This window comes from Phalacrocorax aristotelis, chromosome 1 (assembly GCF_949628215.1).
Source record: "Phalacrocorax aristotelis chromosome 1, bGulAri2.1, whole genome shotgun sequence".
NCBI classification, from domain to species: Eukaryota; Metazoa; Chordata; class Aves; order Suliformes; family Phalacrocoracidae; genus Phalacrocorax; species Phalacrocorax aristotelis.
In genome coordinates, this window is record NC_134276.1 from 140,481,062 (window position 1) to 140,497,169 (window position 16,108).

Genomic DNA, 16,108 nt, shown 5'->3' on the forward strand with positions numbered 1-16,108 from the left:
ATATGGCAAGAAGTGCAGCTAAACTGTAAGAAGGCTGGTGCTAAGTTAAAGAGGCAATGTGTACGCTAGCTTACACAGTCTCGCAGTTTTCTGAGTGTAAGGGACACAAAGATTGTTTTACACATCAGTAGAGTACATGTCAGCCCTGGGAGTGTGAGGGCTGCATCCACTCTGGCCCATCACCTTTGCACTTCTCTGCCATTCTGATTTTAAACAGTATCGACCAGGAAACACCCAGGGAAGATTCCTTTTTTTCTTCTCTGCTTGTCATTGGCTTTACCCTTGGCAACAGCTGCCTCTGAGGACAGAGGAAAAGCTCATGCTATTTTACCACCTCCTCCTTTTCCCCATCCTGACCCATATGTGCTGTGCACGGCTCTGTCCACACACCTTCCACACATTTCCCAGCTGCCACCTCACCTGTCCTCCAGCTGAAAATCTCTTGGGCTGCTTGAACTGGGATGTGAGCTGGCCGGGCATCCTCTGGAGATGCTAACAAGTGCCTCTCTCTGCTTGCCTTTCTACTTTCTCCTGGCTGTCTCCCCTGCCCCAGAGACCTGTTCCCTCCCAGATGTTTTGATGTAGTTGTGACAAGAAGCAATTCCCATGCTGCCAGGGCACAAGCAAAGCAAACACCTTGGACAGGGCGAGGCCTCCTTCTGTTTAGAAATTTATTCTCACAGGTGAAGATTCTGTCTATTACAGGGTTTGACAGAGAGTTTGGCATTTAATTACCATCCTGCTTGGGCGGAACCCAGTGGCAAAATCCATACTGACTTCTGTGTTGCAGAGGCAGCATCACACACAGGGCTTGCCTGCTTAAAACCCCAGCATCTGATGGGCACAACAGGATCCCTTTTGTCTGTAGCTCATGGCATCATGCCGCGATAGAAGTGAATGTCTGGTTCCTTTTGTGCATGCCTGCATGTGTGGTTGCACCTGCGTACATCTGTAATACTGTGACATATCAGAGACACCTGTAAAAAGCATGGGAAGTTATTCTATATTATTGTAGAGTATACACCGAATCAGGACTCAGATTGGCACATGGAGACTGAGGTTCTTATTTTTGCAAGCTGGGATAAGTATGGCTTGGGATGACTAAGGAGGTCAGCATGGCCAAAATAGAAAATGGATGCATAGAGGAGAAGGTGGGATACAGTCCACTTCACTCTCCATCAGACACTATGACATTTTTCTTCCTGTACACTAAGGTAATGCAAACTTGGGCAAAACTAAACATTTTAAAAGTCCCTGATTTTTTTCTCTTTTCGGGTGTCAGCTGACAATCATAGTTTTAACACTATGGCAGGGAAAAAAAATCAGTTACTGCAGTTTAATGTCTGTAGGAAAGGACAGGGATGCTCCAGGCAATACACAAAGCAGAGGAGGACGTCTCTCTCCACAGGACAGGCTGCCGTTGACACTGATCAGGAGAAAAAAGAAGAAAAGATAGACGTGGGGAAGGTGACCGTAAGCAGCGGGTTTACAGAAAGGCATGCCCAGAAATGGATTGTGCCACATAGAGACAGGATAGCTGAAAAAAGTTGAGAGTATTTTTGTTTAAGGTTTTGTGGGAAAGGAGGATTCTTGAGGAGGACTGTGAAGGTGAGAGTGTGCACTTACGAGTCCCCTCTTCTGACCTTTTCAACTATCCAGTGTTATTTTAAGTCCTAGACTCCCAGGTGAAAATGCTCCTGCTAGCAGTGCTACATTTGCTATTATTTGTGCCATATAATATAGATTTCCCATACAAATACAATCAGATCTCATCTCTCACGAAAACCGTGGTTTTTCCTGTGTTTTGACAGCAGCAACAGTTTTTCTGGACTTCAGCAACCTGGACAGCTGAGCATCCAAAACATTGCTATTAAGTAGGTGCACATAAATCACTCCTGTGCTCTGTACTGAGCTCACCAGGCTTTTGAGTATACATGGAGTAACTCTGTGTCACAGGACAGAGAGTTCAAGCAGACTCACTGCCATTGCATGCAGGGTGTAGTCACTCTCCACATGCACATTAATCCTGACATGCTGGGTTTGCATGATGTTTACAGAGCTGCACATGGGAAACTTACCTTTTTAGGGCTGCAGAAGCCACCGTTAGCATCTGTGTGCAAAATCCTCCAAAATCCTGTGTATTGTCCTGGAAATATTATCCTGATTCTGCTGCTTGGGGAATTTAATTAATCTGCTAAGCCTGCAGTCAAGCCTGGCTCCTTCAGCAGTCTTATAAAGATACTATTGGAGTGGTGAGAATACTTTCTGAAATTATATCTTCTTCAGAAAATAAAAATAAATATCCCTCCTAAGGAACAGAAATAACCAAAAAGCTCCTCACCACCTGGTCGCTGTCAGCAAGTAAAAAGGCACACACTTAAATATTTTCAAGGGACTCACAAGTGAAAGTAGTCCTCCTGAGCAGATGTGTCAAGCCTGGCCCCTTATGAATGGATGAGCAAAGGGAAATGCCCACAGGGAATTCCGCACTGCTCCCATTTATCAGCATTGGTGGACCTTGTCAATGCTGAGAAATTTGCTGGGGGGAAAAGACGGGCTAAAAGAGCAAAGAACAAGAAAAACCAATATAGTGACTCAGTATCTCCTATTTTGGGTTACTGCTGGTGATTGGAAGTGAAGAATTGTCCTGTGATCCTGACCATGCTCCTTACTGTGAAAGAGGTTCTAAACCTCTCCTGCTCTGTCAACAGACTGACATCTAGTGGAGGTAAAATAATGGACTACAGAACTCAACCTAAAATTGTCTCTCTGAATGACTATACTGAGTTCATATTATTCACCACAGATGTTCAGTTCATTTAATTTGTTAATTCCATTTGTGAAATAGAAAATAAATTAATGAGTGAATCTGTGACTATTTATTGTAAACTTAAATCACAGGAGGTGATAACTAAATTTACAGCATTTCATTTAGCCTACATAGAAATAAGATCAGGAGCTAACTAAATCACATAGAAACAAGACATAAAAGGTTTTCCGTACTTGCGATACTATGTCAGCAGATAAGCTTTACAAGGCCAGGGTGACAGGACTGGGATTTGTATCTTAGGTGTGAGGAAACAAATACCAACAAAGTTTGGTTTTGGAGCATTTATGAAGACCAGTCTTATGACACCTTAAGAAATACTGTTTTAGAAGATGCTATTGGTAGCTCAGAAGTTGCCACATACATTCTCTGTCTCTCTCTAAAGACAAAATATATCCTATTGTGTAGAGGGGGCTGTTTGACAAATGCAGAACTGAGGAACGGTGGGTTCGAACTTGGATTCTCCAGGATCTTTTTCTTTAGGTTCTTGTCAATTTTTGCAACTATAAGAGCAGTTTAATACTCATCAGAAAAGAGTAGTAAAAATTAGTATTATTTTTGGTACAATACTATGAAACACATGAAGATCTAGTTAAAAATCTCAGACCTTATTTTCTTAGAATTGTCCTATGCCACCTTTATATTCCTTTGACAGAAACACGCAACCGAAGCTTTAAAAAAGAGAACAAATATTGCTATTAAAGTAACATCTTCAGAAGATTTTAGAAGATTTGTGGATATGAGGATATTTTACTGCCTTTTCATTTCAAAACCTTAACAAACCAAAGAAATATCTGATGAAACTTTTCTGTCGTACCTGAAAAGCAGAAAGTTTGTTTCATTTAAACCAGCATGTAAAGGCTGTCCAAAAAGTTAATCTAATTAAATATGTGAAGGGAAGCTTTGATCCATTCATGTTTTATATGTTTTTTCCCACGAGACTAAGGTTAAGTGATATATAGATTATTTTTTTTTAAAACCGCCATCTTAACTTCCTTAAGCAGCCACAAACATAAATGAAATGAGATAGTTTCCTTTTGCACGTGCTGATTATGAGATTCAGCCTCCGCAAAAGTTGTTATTTGTGTTTACATGACAGGATTCTGATTTTGTAGATTTAAAAACCCCACACTTTTCAGTGACCAGGAAGAGTAATGCTATGGAACTATGAATTTCCCAGCTCACATGGAGATTAAAGCAAATTTTGAAGGAGGGGGTAGTCCATCTGTTCACCTGTGCAGTGTCCTCCTTAAGCCCAGAATTCATACAAATAAAATCAGCCCACTGTGTCTGCATCTGTCTGCCACACATTATCCACTTGCTAGATCTAGATGACATGGGTTTTATTAGCTTCTCCCCACATAATTTACCAGCCTCTGGATGTGCCTGGTACCTCGATAACACTGCATGCAGTTGTTAAGTAATATAAATTAATAATTACAATAAATATTAACTATTAATACCATGCAAACACAGACATGTTCAAGACACTGTCAGGGATGGGCAAGCCCACTTTTTGATCTGAGTAAGTGCTGATATTCACTGAATACAGATACCAGTTTCACTGGAGGGGTAAAAAAAGAGAAGACACAGTGGTGAGACAGAGGTGGAGCCTCAGTTGGCAAGAACTGGGTCTGGGATTATGTTAGTCTAAAGCCCCTCCTGACTTCTCTGTTCCCCTTTCTCCATGCCCATCATTTTTGTTACCTGGGGCTCTGCAATTGCACAAGTCTCTGGGTCTTCCTGTTTGTCTTGGGAAAACATCTTGTTTCTTTCGCTTTCTGTGTGGACTGGTTTAGAGGCAGGATGAGAAGGGGAATAAAGTTGAACATGGCATTCATGTCTGCTAGACTTCAGTTTTGTCTTTACCTGTGCTAGTCCCACACTGATGAAAGAGCCATCTGTGTCTGCAGGGTGAATTGGTGTAGCAGGCTCAGCACACCCCTGGGGCTATGCTCAGAGATAACAGGCATCGGGATTCATGTTGTTCATAGCTGAGTGCAGAGGAACATGCAGGGTGGCTGCAGGATCGAAAGCAGGATGAGATATTTCTTGCATAATTAACACAAGGTAAGAGGTCTGAACTCCATGGGCCACAGTCTGCTCTGCTGCTTCTGTTTTATGCCAACGTCATCAAAAGCCAGAGGCGTATCTTACACAAAATCTGTTGAGTTGCTTTCCCAGCTAGAAACTCCGTCAGGCTACATCTGGTATAACTTCCCAAACTAACATCCCCTTACCTCCTAAAATGTGATTTGCACCTGCACATCCCTGACTTCTGAATACAGGCAGTAGTTTCCCAGCAGCGTCACGCTCAGCTGGGGAAAAAAGGAGTCACTTGGTAAATAAAAGCAGGTAACAGAGTCAGTTTTTTCTTAGCAGAAGACAAAGGTTTTTAAAACCATCACATTTGGCAAAGACTCTGAGCATGGTGTGCACCTTCATTCCTGAAGCAAGGAGTGCCTGTACTGAGGAATCTATTATAAATCACATTTTTAGTGAGACTGGCAAAGCTGCATAACTCTGGCCTCAGGGAATCTGTCTAATTTGTCAGCTAAAATTCAGTCTCCTGTTAGAAAACTAGTCCATTCATGCTTCGTGAAGGCTAATTACCCATGGAAGGAATCTGCTCAGGGAACTGTCAGCAGTGATGTGGTGTGACACCATCACCCTGCTCGGAGCTTCCCGGGGAAGGTTGGTGGAGTTCCCCCTCCTCCTTGTGCCGTGCCTTAACCATGCAGCCGCTCTGCCCCGTCTCTGCTCTGTACATGCACATCACTTCACAGCACAGTCAGCAGGATGTCCCAGGAGAGAAGCATCCCGACGTGGCACTTCTGCAGGGAAACCACTAACTCCCAGTAGCAGGCCGTCCTCTGCATCTGGAAGTAGCAGGAGTTTGCTGTAGTCAGATGGTCTAAAAGAGGCAAGATTTGCAAGAAAAGGTATGTTTTGTTAGACCATTAACAGAGTTGCAGAAACCAGAGGAGTTCTTCAGACCTGCAACAGAATCTGCTTACAAACTTGCTGTCACGTTTCAAGACAGAAGGGACACCAATAACGTACAGCAAATAGGAGCTTCCAAAAATAATCTGGGAAAGAAACGCTACTTAAATTCCTAAGAACTTTTTTTTTTTGTAATCATTAACACATTATGAACTGTAAAAACCAGCATTGAATAAAATGCCACAGATGGAACACTTCCCGTATCGGAGAAGAATTCTATTTCTCTTCTGGACTAACGAAAGCAGTTACAAAGACTTTCTAAGAGCAGATCATAGTTTAATTCCCTTCCATAATGTCAGGTGTGCAGTGTATTTTTTTTTAATTCTGGGAAATAATCCTCTGTTGTTGGTCCTAAACTTTGATGAGCTAAGTACCTTTAGCTCTATTTGTTTCGTCTTAGTAGCATTTTTAAATAACCATGTTTTCACCTGGCTAAATACATAGCCCAAACTTATCACTAGAATAGTGATGAAAATGGGAAGAGATGTTGGAACAATGGTTGGATCTGGGAAAAAATTATCATTCACAGTTACCAGCAACCATTAACAATGAGAGATTCAGTACCTCTCAAGGCCAAGTCATGATCCTGTTAGAGGTCCCTTCAATTGAATGTTTAACTTAATTTAGGAGTTATTCATCGTGCAGTTATGAACAGGTCTCCTGGACTGAATTAATTGTATTAAAAAAGGAAAATAGTATGAATAAGAAGATAATAATTGGTTGGGGTAAAGTTATGTGCAGCCCCAAGTTATCTATATCCATTTTTTCATTTGTTGTTATAGAAAGGCTTAGTTAAAAAATACCATTACCAAAAATTGTTTGCTGCAATTAAAAAGTATAATGCAGATTGAGTAACCCTGAATTCAGCAAGGTATTGAAGCCAATGCAAGTGTGCAAGAAACTGAGCAGTCTTGGGCTGATTAGTAACTGTAAAATAATGCCTGTGTTCAAGTTTCTTGATGTACCAAGGCCCCTCCGTTCTGTTTGACTCCATCAAGTTTGTGTGTTTGTTCTATTAGATGGCATCAATAACCAGTCTCTTCTCAGAGTGCTGTGTAGAAAAGGGAGCATAATTGTCTGAAAAGAGGCCTATTAAGTGTTTGCTTTTAAATCAAAGAACACTTTCGAAATATTAAATAAAGAGGGACTACAATATATATGTCACTCCAACCTGTCTCAAAAATACTGATGCACATTAATGATTTACTTTGGGCTTATACATCTATTTGCTTTTGTATTCAAAATGTTGCATTGTTTCCTTGGTAACCCCAATATCTCACAGAATTTACCTTATTCTCCATCTAAAGTACACCCTCTTAAGGAAATTCATACAGGTTCTCATGAGAGCACTTTCCCCTCTTTTCCCCGTTGTTTGTAAAGGAAGAAATAATGACTGGTTTTGTTGTGAATGGGCCATTTTTGTCTTCTTTTTTTGACTTTTCTTCCTCTCCTTTAAACATGAGGGCAGACTCAGCCACGGTGTTCACCGTTTAACAACGTTCCCAGTCTTAAATGAGGGGCTGCTTTACTCCCATGTTGATGCACACTGATATACCACAAAAAGCCTTTCTAAGAAATTCCTCTCCTTATTTTACAGGCTACCTTGGTTCTCAACAGTCTGGCCTCTCCTATATTCCCTTAAACAAGGGCAAGGCAGCTCTGCTCGGACATGCTGGTATTTTATTGCGGTATCATTAACTGGGGCATTTTCAGCCCTTCTTACTGTTCAGGGCCCTTTCAGCCCTTCAGTCCTTAGTGCAATGGCAAACATCAAGGAGAGGTTGCCAATGAGCCTCATCACCCCACTTCTGCCCCATGATATTCCCTGGCAGGTAGACAGGGATGGGGGGAAGAGCAGTAAATACCCTGAGGGAGACCGTACCTCTCAGAAGCCAGAGATTATTTAGATTGTTTGCCTTGGAATTCTCTGGCCTCTCTCCTGTGCTTGTGGTGATTGCCGATGGCACAGCTCAGGGAGTTGAGCCAGGCAACACAAGGGCTACAGAATGATGTTGGAGCTGGCAGCTCTTGGAAAGGGGCAGTCCTGCTTTGCCCCCAGTCTGGTTCCCACCCTCGTTCTGTTGTTTGAGGTCTGGCAGTCACCCGGGGGAGGAACTAGCCCAGTTGGGAGGCTGATCCAGCAGGAAGGCTGGAAGATGACTCCAGGACTCCCTGCCCTCCTTCCTTCTGCCTGCTCTTGGTTGCTGGTGCCCCACACCTCCCATGCTGTGCTGGTGCGAGTGTTTCTGTGGCCACACCTCTGTCTGGGTTGGTGACTGGTCTGACTCTTCGATTTTGCCCCTCATATTCATATTCATATTCATTCTTATATTCATATTCATATTATTGTCCTTATCTTCATTCGTTCCCAACGCCAGTCCACCATGTGGTGGCTCAACACTCACCTTAACACAAGGGAGGAGATGGGGACCTGCAGGAATGAGGGACAGGGAGCGTGAGAGGACAGGACATGCTAACTGGCATTGCCACTCTTCCTGCGAAGTGTGACAGGGCAGGTGATTTGGGGGAGGCAGGTCAGAGCTGGAAAGGAAGATAAACTTTGCAGCTTGTGCTGGGCAGATGGCTACCTGTAGTTCTGTGACACAGCCCAGAGCTACAGTGGGCCTGGCCCAAACTAGACCCCACGCAAGCCACATGCAGCTCCTGAACCAGAAAATGTCACCCCCACCCCTTCTGCCTCCTCTTGGCACAGGGCAGCATGGGACTGCCCACACCTGTCTGAAAGGGCAGAAAAATGCCAGTCAATGGAAAGCTCTAGTGAATTAGGTCCAGGGAAATATGTTTCCAGGAAGGGGTGGATGGAGAAAACCCTACAGAGTCCATCACCTGAGCAGGTACAGTGCAGCCACAGCCACATGCTCACCCCCAGCATTCTGCCAATGCCAGAAAGAGCAAGAAGACTTGTCAAGCACTGTGGTTTACGTGACAAATCAATGTTGTTCCAGATGTTGATTTTTTTAATTAAGAAGATTTATTCAGACTGATGCAGATGAAATGAAAGAAGTGCAAGCTTAAAGCTTCAGAAGAGTTTCAAAGCTCGTTACTCAATATTATTTACTTGCCGTGTAATCTCTTCTCATCACTCATTGACCTCTGACAAACAAAGAGTTGGGCTGACAGCAGCTTCCACCTTCCTTCCTCAAGCCAAGATTCTCAAAAACACTTTCTTTTAAAGTTGTATTTCAACCTCTACAGACACTCTGTCCAATAATCTCTCTTAAAAGCACCATCCTACTTGTCTTTTGCATTTAAGAATCTTGCTAAGAGGACTTCACCGTTGAGCTAGGTGGATAGATTGATTGTTTTTTACCAGGAGTAAAGGAGAAAAAATCCAAAAGAAGTTAAGCCAGATTGCTTGTATAAAGACAAAAAATTGTTTCTTGATTTTTTTTTCCTTTGGTTTATAAAACCATCTCTTTAATCACTGCAAGGTGTCTGAGGGGAAAAATGTCTGAGATCCCTACACAATAATGTAAGTTAGATTCATGTGAAGCAGAAAAGATTGACTGATTTAATGATTAAACAAAAAGAGGATGTGTAAATGACTGAGGAATGTATTAGGGAGACATATTAACTGCAGTTTCTCAATGTGTCTACCTTTGTCTTCTTAATAATTCACTTAGAGGAGATGCTTAGGTGGACCATCTCTGTTAGCTCTTGCTAACATTAAATGTAAAGAGGTTTTATCTGTTTCATTCGCAAAAAACCCCAATCAGACTGTGCCCACTTTTTGACAGTTTATATATCTATCTGTCTCAGAATTGACCAAAGATTTCCAAATGTCGGGTGATGTTACCCTCTTAAAATTTTTAATTTGGATGAAATAAAGTGGGTTTTAGATTTTTGCCAAAAACAGTAACTGATTTTTTTCTCAGATAGAGAATTCTCTGAAATTGTTAATGTTGTGAAGTGGGTTTGAAAAGCATTTATGAACATTTTAATGTGAAGTAGGAGGGAAACTTCTGTTAAAATGTTTGCAGTGTTTGGATAAAACCAAACACAGAGAAATTAGAGTGCATCCTCATCTGTCCTTGACTGCATAATCTAGGTAGAGATGACAATACACAGCTACTTTTATTATCACAGCATAAGCCTGGAACTACAAATACTAAGTGCCAGCAATATAATCTCAAGGCATATTGTGAAAAAAGTATAAAATTAGTTTGCTGGTTTAGCAAAAGAAATACTTTCACTGCATGAATTGGTCAAATGAGCTTAGTGAGCCCAAGTGACATATTTTTTCTAGTCACGCTGTGAATGAGGGGATTTTGTAGGAGTTACCGCCAGGAGATGAACAACCTTATGGTGAGCACAGATGGAACGTAAATGGCTTTAAAAATGGAAGTTACTGAGGCATCTAGAAGCTCCCATTGACCTCAAATAAGGGCGAGCATATCTGTGACCACTGTGCACAGATTCCATTCCCTTCTTACTCTCCGATAGCCTCCTTTATCTCTGATCATCGCTGTTAACACACAGGGACTGAACCTGGTCTAGTTTACTCTATAGAGGCTGGTCCTTGGAAAGCCCTTACGCTCCCAATCAGATTTGATTCATGTGTACTAACACAATTTTCACCTCGTCCTTAACATCCGTCTGTGAATTTATTAGAAAATATTGTCCAGGTTTGCTGCTATAACAAGTACAGCATAAATACCATCAGCGGAGTATCACAGGACCTTTTCCCATACTGCAGCAGCGAGGACAGAAGTAGTCTGTGTCTCAGCTCGTGTTCAGTTTCTAGCACTTACATTGACAACCCTCAGAAAAGGTAGAACCTTAAGATGGTGCCTGCTGAAATACGATCAATTACCAGCTCTGTTGGTGCAGGACCAGCCTATCTCAGGCAAGCTACCAGGCAGGGAGGTGTTATTTGTATTAGATGTTGTGGTAGCGGTGAGAAAGCCACGATTCCCTGTGAAAGATGCCCAAGAACAGGAGAGTCTTTGTCTGAGGGCGTTTGGCTGCTACCAGCTCAAGTGAGATCTGAACTGATGGCCGTCAAGTCAAAGGTTCTGCAGTGTACTAGTTGTTTCATGTGCCAAACCGCTCTATTGCACCATTTCGGATTAACCTTACTACAGAACTCGTCTTTGTATAACACAGTGGAGTTTTGCTCGCTGGAATGTGTGGGTGTGAGTTACTGCTAGCTGGGGCTAGGGGCAGAGCTATCCACACCAGGGATCAAACTGGGATATGGAGTTGCAATCTCCTCCTTGGAGTATTCTCTTCTCCTTGTTCAGTTGGGAACATGCTCGGTTACTACCCATATTAGGAGTATACTGTCTTCTCCTCCATGACGCTTGGCTACGTTACCTCGCAAATCACTGGGAAAAAAGCCAAAGTGCTCTCCGTTTATGACCACTTCCATGTTCCTCCCCTCCCACCCCTGCAAAAAAGGTCTCACAAAGCTTGCTCATGCAGCCCTGACCGTCCCTAGCACTGCAAAGTGGTCTCAATGTGTGCCTGTCCAGAGCGGTGGGATGTAGGAGAGGAAACCATGGCTACAAGTTAGAAAGGAGAAGCTTGAAGTGCGCTTTCCTTTTTGTCTTATCGGTTTGGAAATGGAGGGGTGGGGGAGAAGGTAGTTTCTGGTTGTAGCGCACATTTTCCTAGCTCAGCTTAGCTGGAGTACGCATGCTTGTGGTTCATCCTCATAAATGCCATGTCAGGCCCTGGGCCAATACAAATACCAAGTCTGTCTTCAATATATATAGTGAAAGAAATAGTTCCAGCTCACTCCAAATTAGAGTGAGCTTGCAGAAAGAGGGAGGAAACAAGGAGGGCTCTGGTAGTTGTAGCCGAGTAATGCTGATCTCTGCCCTTAACAGGTTATGTTGTGGAAAGCACAGCTATTTTCCCTAGCTGTCATGACTTATAGTTGATTATAATACAAATAAATATGTATTCAAACACACCAGGCCAAAGATCTTGAAGGAACATATCTTAATTCTGTAGGATAAGAGTTTTCCCAGGACTGTGTGGGAGTTAAGGTGCAAGCACACCCCATAATTTGAGGAAGATAGAGGTGCTTTATGCCTCATGCCAGCATGAAACCTCCAGCATTCATTCCTGATAACGACATGTTAACAAGTGACATGATATTTGTTGATTTTGTCTTTAAAATATTCCCATGCTGTAAAAGTCTGCAAAACCACCTCCCCCAAACTCAGGTGTTGGTAAAGATATTCAAACCTGACATTTAAGTAGGCTGAGATCTTGAAATCTTTTCAGTTTTCTTGTGCCTGGAGATCCAGTCATCCATGAATCAGAAATAGCATGAATAAAACAAAATAAAATAAAACAAAATAAAATAACACAAAACAAAACACAGCAAAATAAAACAAAACAAAATAAAATAAAATAATCTTTGCAAGAAAGGCAGCAACTGAAATGGATCCTAATGAGCGTTTGATCACAACTGAAGATATGAAGAAAAAAGAGAAAAGTTAACTTTATTTGCAGGTGGTCAGTCACTAAAAATTAAATTAAAAACAAAAGAGACCATATAAATTAATAAATTATTCATGGCAATTAGTTTTCCAAGCATAAATCCATGCAGTTTTCGTTGAGAATAAAGATCCCAGTCTGGTTCCTGGCCTGATTCCAGATAAGGTAATTACATTGTGCCTACTTAAATTTCCCCTTCAGTTCAGCGTGATATATTTGTCTTCCTCACTGAAAACTGTTGTCTAACAAATCTAAAGGCTGTCACTTGCCTTTCGATGTTGGATAGCTTTGGGTTTTGCCACAGGACTCTTTGTACGTCTACCCCAGTAGGCTTCATATTTCTTAGCCTGATAGCACTAAAAAAACAGAGCTCAAGCCATAGCATTGCTAAGTCCTAATATTTCTAAGATTTTCATGCAATTAAATATTCTAATGCCTTTGAGTGAAAAGTTTCAGCCATGCCAAAACCACACAATTCAGCCCAGAAAGGGCACTGACTTGGCCCAGCCTCCCAAAGTTGCTGCGCGTTTTTATCATTAGTTAGGAACCAGATTTCAGTCGGGCTACCCTCTGCAGATATGAACCTTGCATCTTAATGCTTCCCTGTGGGCTGGGGATTATCTGCACGTGACTTCAAGTTTCTGAGCAAGCTTAAAAACATTTCAAAAGCAGCTGAAGGCTGTTCCTGCAGCTCCACCTTTTGGGAGCTGGGGAACAACCAGATTGCTTGAGCTGGTTATTTCTTCACTAGAGAAGGGCTTAACCTTTTTGTATTTGTGGCTGACATTAATCTCTAAAATATAAAGAATAAAGCACCTTGGAGGTTTTAAAGATGTGTTGGTTCCTCACAGAAATCCCTAAAATGCATTAGGCTGGAGATGTTTTTATTCAGAGTAGTTTCTGAAGGCTGCTCAGTATCAGCCTGATACATACACCTCGTCATCATCATAATAAAACGTTTTCATCTGGCCCTTCTGCTTAAGATTCACTTGAAATCATTGTGCCAGATTGAGTTGTGGTATAAGTAGACCATGTCAAATATAACAGGTCCACATCAAATTCAGTTCTCTTCTTGTATGTTTGAATCGGATTTGGTTCCCAATCCTCCGCTTGTACACTCACAAATGATTGCAGCCTGCAGTAAGGTGCTGAGTACCCTCAGCACTGTTCAGTAATTTCTGTCCTCCAGTGGGAAAGCAAATTATCTGGTCCCATTTGAAGAGGACCCAGCACACAGGAGGGGGAGAAGGTACCCTGTATTGGTGGGCTGAAGACGTTTGAAACATGCGGAAAGCAAGCTGGATGCCATGAACTTCCAAAACACCTGGATCTGGACTACAGCACAAGTCTACCTCTGCTGGAAAAAACGGGTGTGTTGGAGGCTGCCAAAGGGACAGATCCAGAGCCCACTGGAAGTTATGGCCCAGACTGCTTCCACTGGGACTTGACTCAAGTCTGCAGTGATCTTTAAGATGAAAAGATATTGCAGTAGCCAAGAGTAACCTTTAAGAGAGGAGAATCACCCCAGAATAAACATCCTCACTTGCTAGTTCCAGAAAGTGAAGGGATGAGTGAAAAAAATGAATAACAATATAAAATCCTTTTTACCTCTTTTCGCTATTCAGCCGTGGATTAAATTGCTTTGATGAATATCAGACATGTATTTGCCTTTCATCACTTTTCATGTTCTAAACCTTCCCCCAGACTCAGCATCTCTGTTTCAGACTACTAAATATTATATGTGCACAGGAGCAATTTGGTCTATATAATGATAGGCATGATTGTTAAATTGGTTTCCAGTGTCTTTCAGGCTGTGTCCCTGCAGAATTGCAATTAAACACTTGACAAACCACAAGGCTATGCTAATCCTGCTTCAAAAATCTTTGATGGCAAGGATGGCAGCCTGCCTTCCTTCTCCACTGAAAGACAGAGAGATCCAGCGTTATTCAGGCTCTTCTTAAAAATACTGTTTTTCCCCTTTGGCTTGGTGGTTCATGTTTCAGCTGTAACATTCTGCCTGAGTTCGCTATTGCCATGTAACAATCTCCTCTTTGTTTAGCCCTGCTACCTCATTTCTCTCTATTAGCCTTTAATCCCTGTCAGGGTTTCACCTTTGCAACGATGAGGTCACAGCTCACGTTGATTGGGAAAGGAAATCCTGATGATTGTTGCTGACAGAAAGCTGATAATGCTGGTTTGGGCAGCAATAAATTCTCAGTCTCTAAATGAAGACTAATCTTTGAGCCAGAAATCACCTCTTTCAGTAGTTTTTTTGGGCCTCATTCACAAATATTTTCCCATGCTCAAGCTGCTTGACCTTTGGAGCATTCAATGCACCTATGTTATTGTGCAGAACTGTTTTCCAGGGATCAAAATAAGCAGTCATCTGTCAGTGACAGGCAGGTGAAATTATGAAATAAATCAATGATGTTATCCTCACTGGGAATGCAGCACTTGGAGCTCTCTCTAGCCTCTGCAACCCTAAGTGCAAAACTGGTATCTGCTGCTGAGCATTTCTGGCCTGTCAGCATTTTTATTTCTTCAAATGACTGTTGTTGTCAGGACCAGTTATTTTAATTTTTTTCAGGACAAAAGTACATCATGCAGAGAGATAAAACAGGTGAGCAGGAAGAGTTTGTGCTGTTAAATTCACGTTGCTGACCCAATGAGTGATTCAGTAAAGATAGTTCTTACATAACGCTAAGCAACGCAGATGCTCCTTTTACAACATCATAAATGCTGTCTTTGGTGCGGTTCACCACTTCAAAATCAAGTATGGCCACTGAACTAGCCCTCCTTCACTGCAGTATCACTGATGTGCAAACTCCTCGCGCCTCCTGCAATGACACAGCTCCTTGCCAGCAGCAGGAAAGTTCACCAACGGTCGAACAAGGAGAACTTTACTGGAAATCTGATAATTCAAATAGTTGTCAATACTGTGAAAAACTTAACTTCTGCACATTATATTGTCTTTTTCTTTCTGTTCACCAAAACAGATGTTCCTTCAGCACACTGCAATCTAATCTACTCCGAGTGTCTTACCTACCTAACAGAGCCTCAGTGGTCCCAGATGCAGCTTTTGTGCACTAATTCACCCCTGGACAGCTGTATCCAGGCTTAACACTCCAAGAAATGAGAAGCTGGTGGTTGAAAGCTTCAGCTCACTCTCTGCCAGTCCAGTCTGGCTATTGTTTTGGACTCTGCAGCAAGCTATACTCACTCCTTTGATGAAAATAACCCTGGACTTTGGTCTCAGTGCAGATTTGAACTTTACAAATTGGGTCTCCCCCAGCTAACAAAGTGGGCATTTTACTCCCTTTCCTGCTAGCAGTAATAAAACTCCCTGCCTCTGCGCACAGCTGGTAGCATTTTAGTCAGGCAATCCCTATGTAATCTATTATAATTTTTTTCTTCCTTCCACAGTGTGTTGGTCTTCCCAATGGTGAAAATCCACTATTGCCTGGCCATAATTCTCTCTGAATACAGGCTCCAGCAGAGCTCCTGAGGGGAGCAATTCAGGTGCCCAAACACAGATGTGCAGCATCATAATAGGTGATTTAGGCTAGCTGAGGTACCCGCGCTGGGCTGGCAGATACGATGTCAGAGCTATGGAAGATACACAGCAGCCAGAGCCCAGACAGGCTGTAATACAGGCTTGAAAATATCTCAGCTAATTTCAGACACTTTCAGCCTGCCCAGGCAACACCGTGCCATCAGAGGGGCAGATTGCTAAATGCATCATCTAAATGCATAAATAAGTTTGCTGTATACATTATCAAGGGTCAAATACGGGTCATTACACGATGG

The 16,108-nt window shown here is 42.3% G+C and overlaps 1 long non-coding RNA gene across 1 annotated transcript; it reads right to left on the reverse strand.

Moving 5' to 3' along the window:
* Positions 1-665: 665 nt before the first annotated feature.
* LOC142065835 (uncharacterized) lies at positions 666-15,476 on the reverse strand. Its single transcript, XR_012663548.1, has 3 exons — positions 15,348-15,476; positions 12,047-12,096; positions 666-5,741 (listed from the first exon to the last, which is right to left on the reverse strand). It is a non-coding gene; the product is annotated as an uncharacterized LOC142065835 (long non-coding RNA).
* Positions 15,477-16,108: the final 632 nt, after the last annotated feature.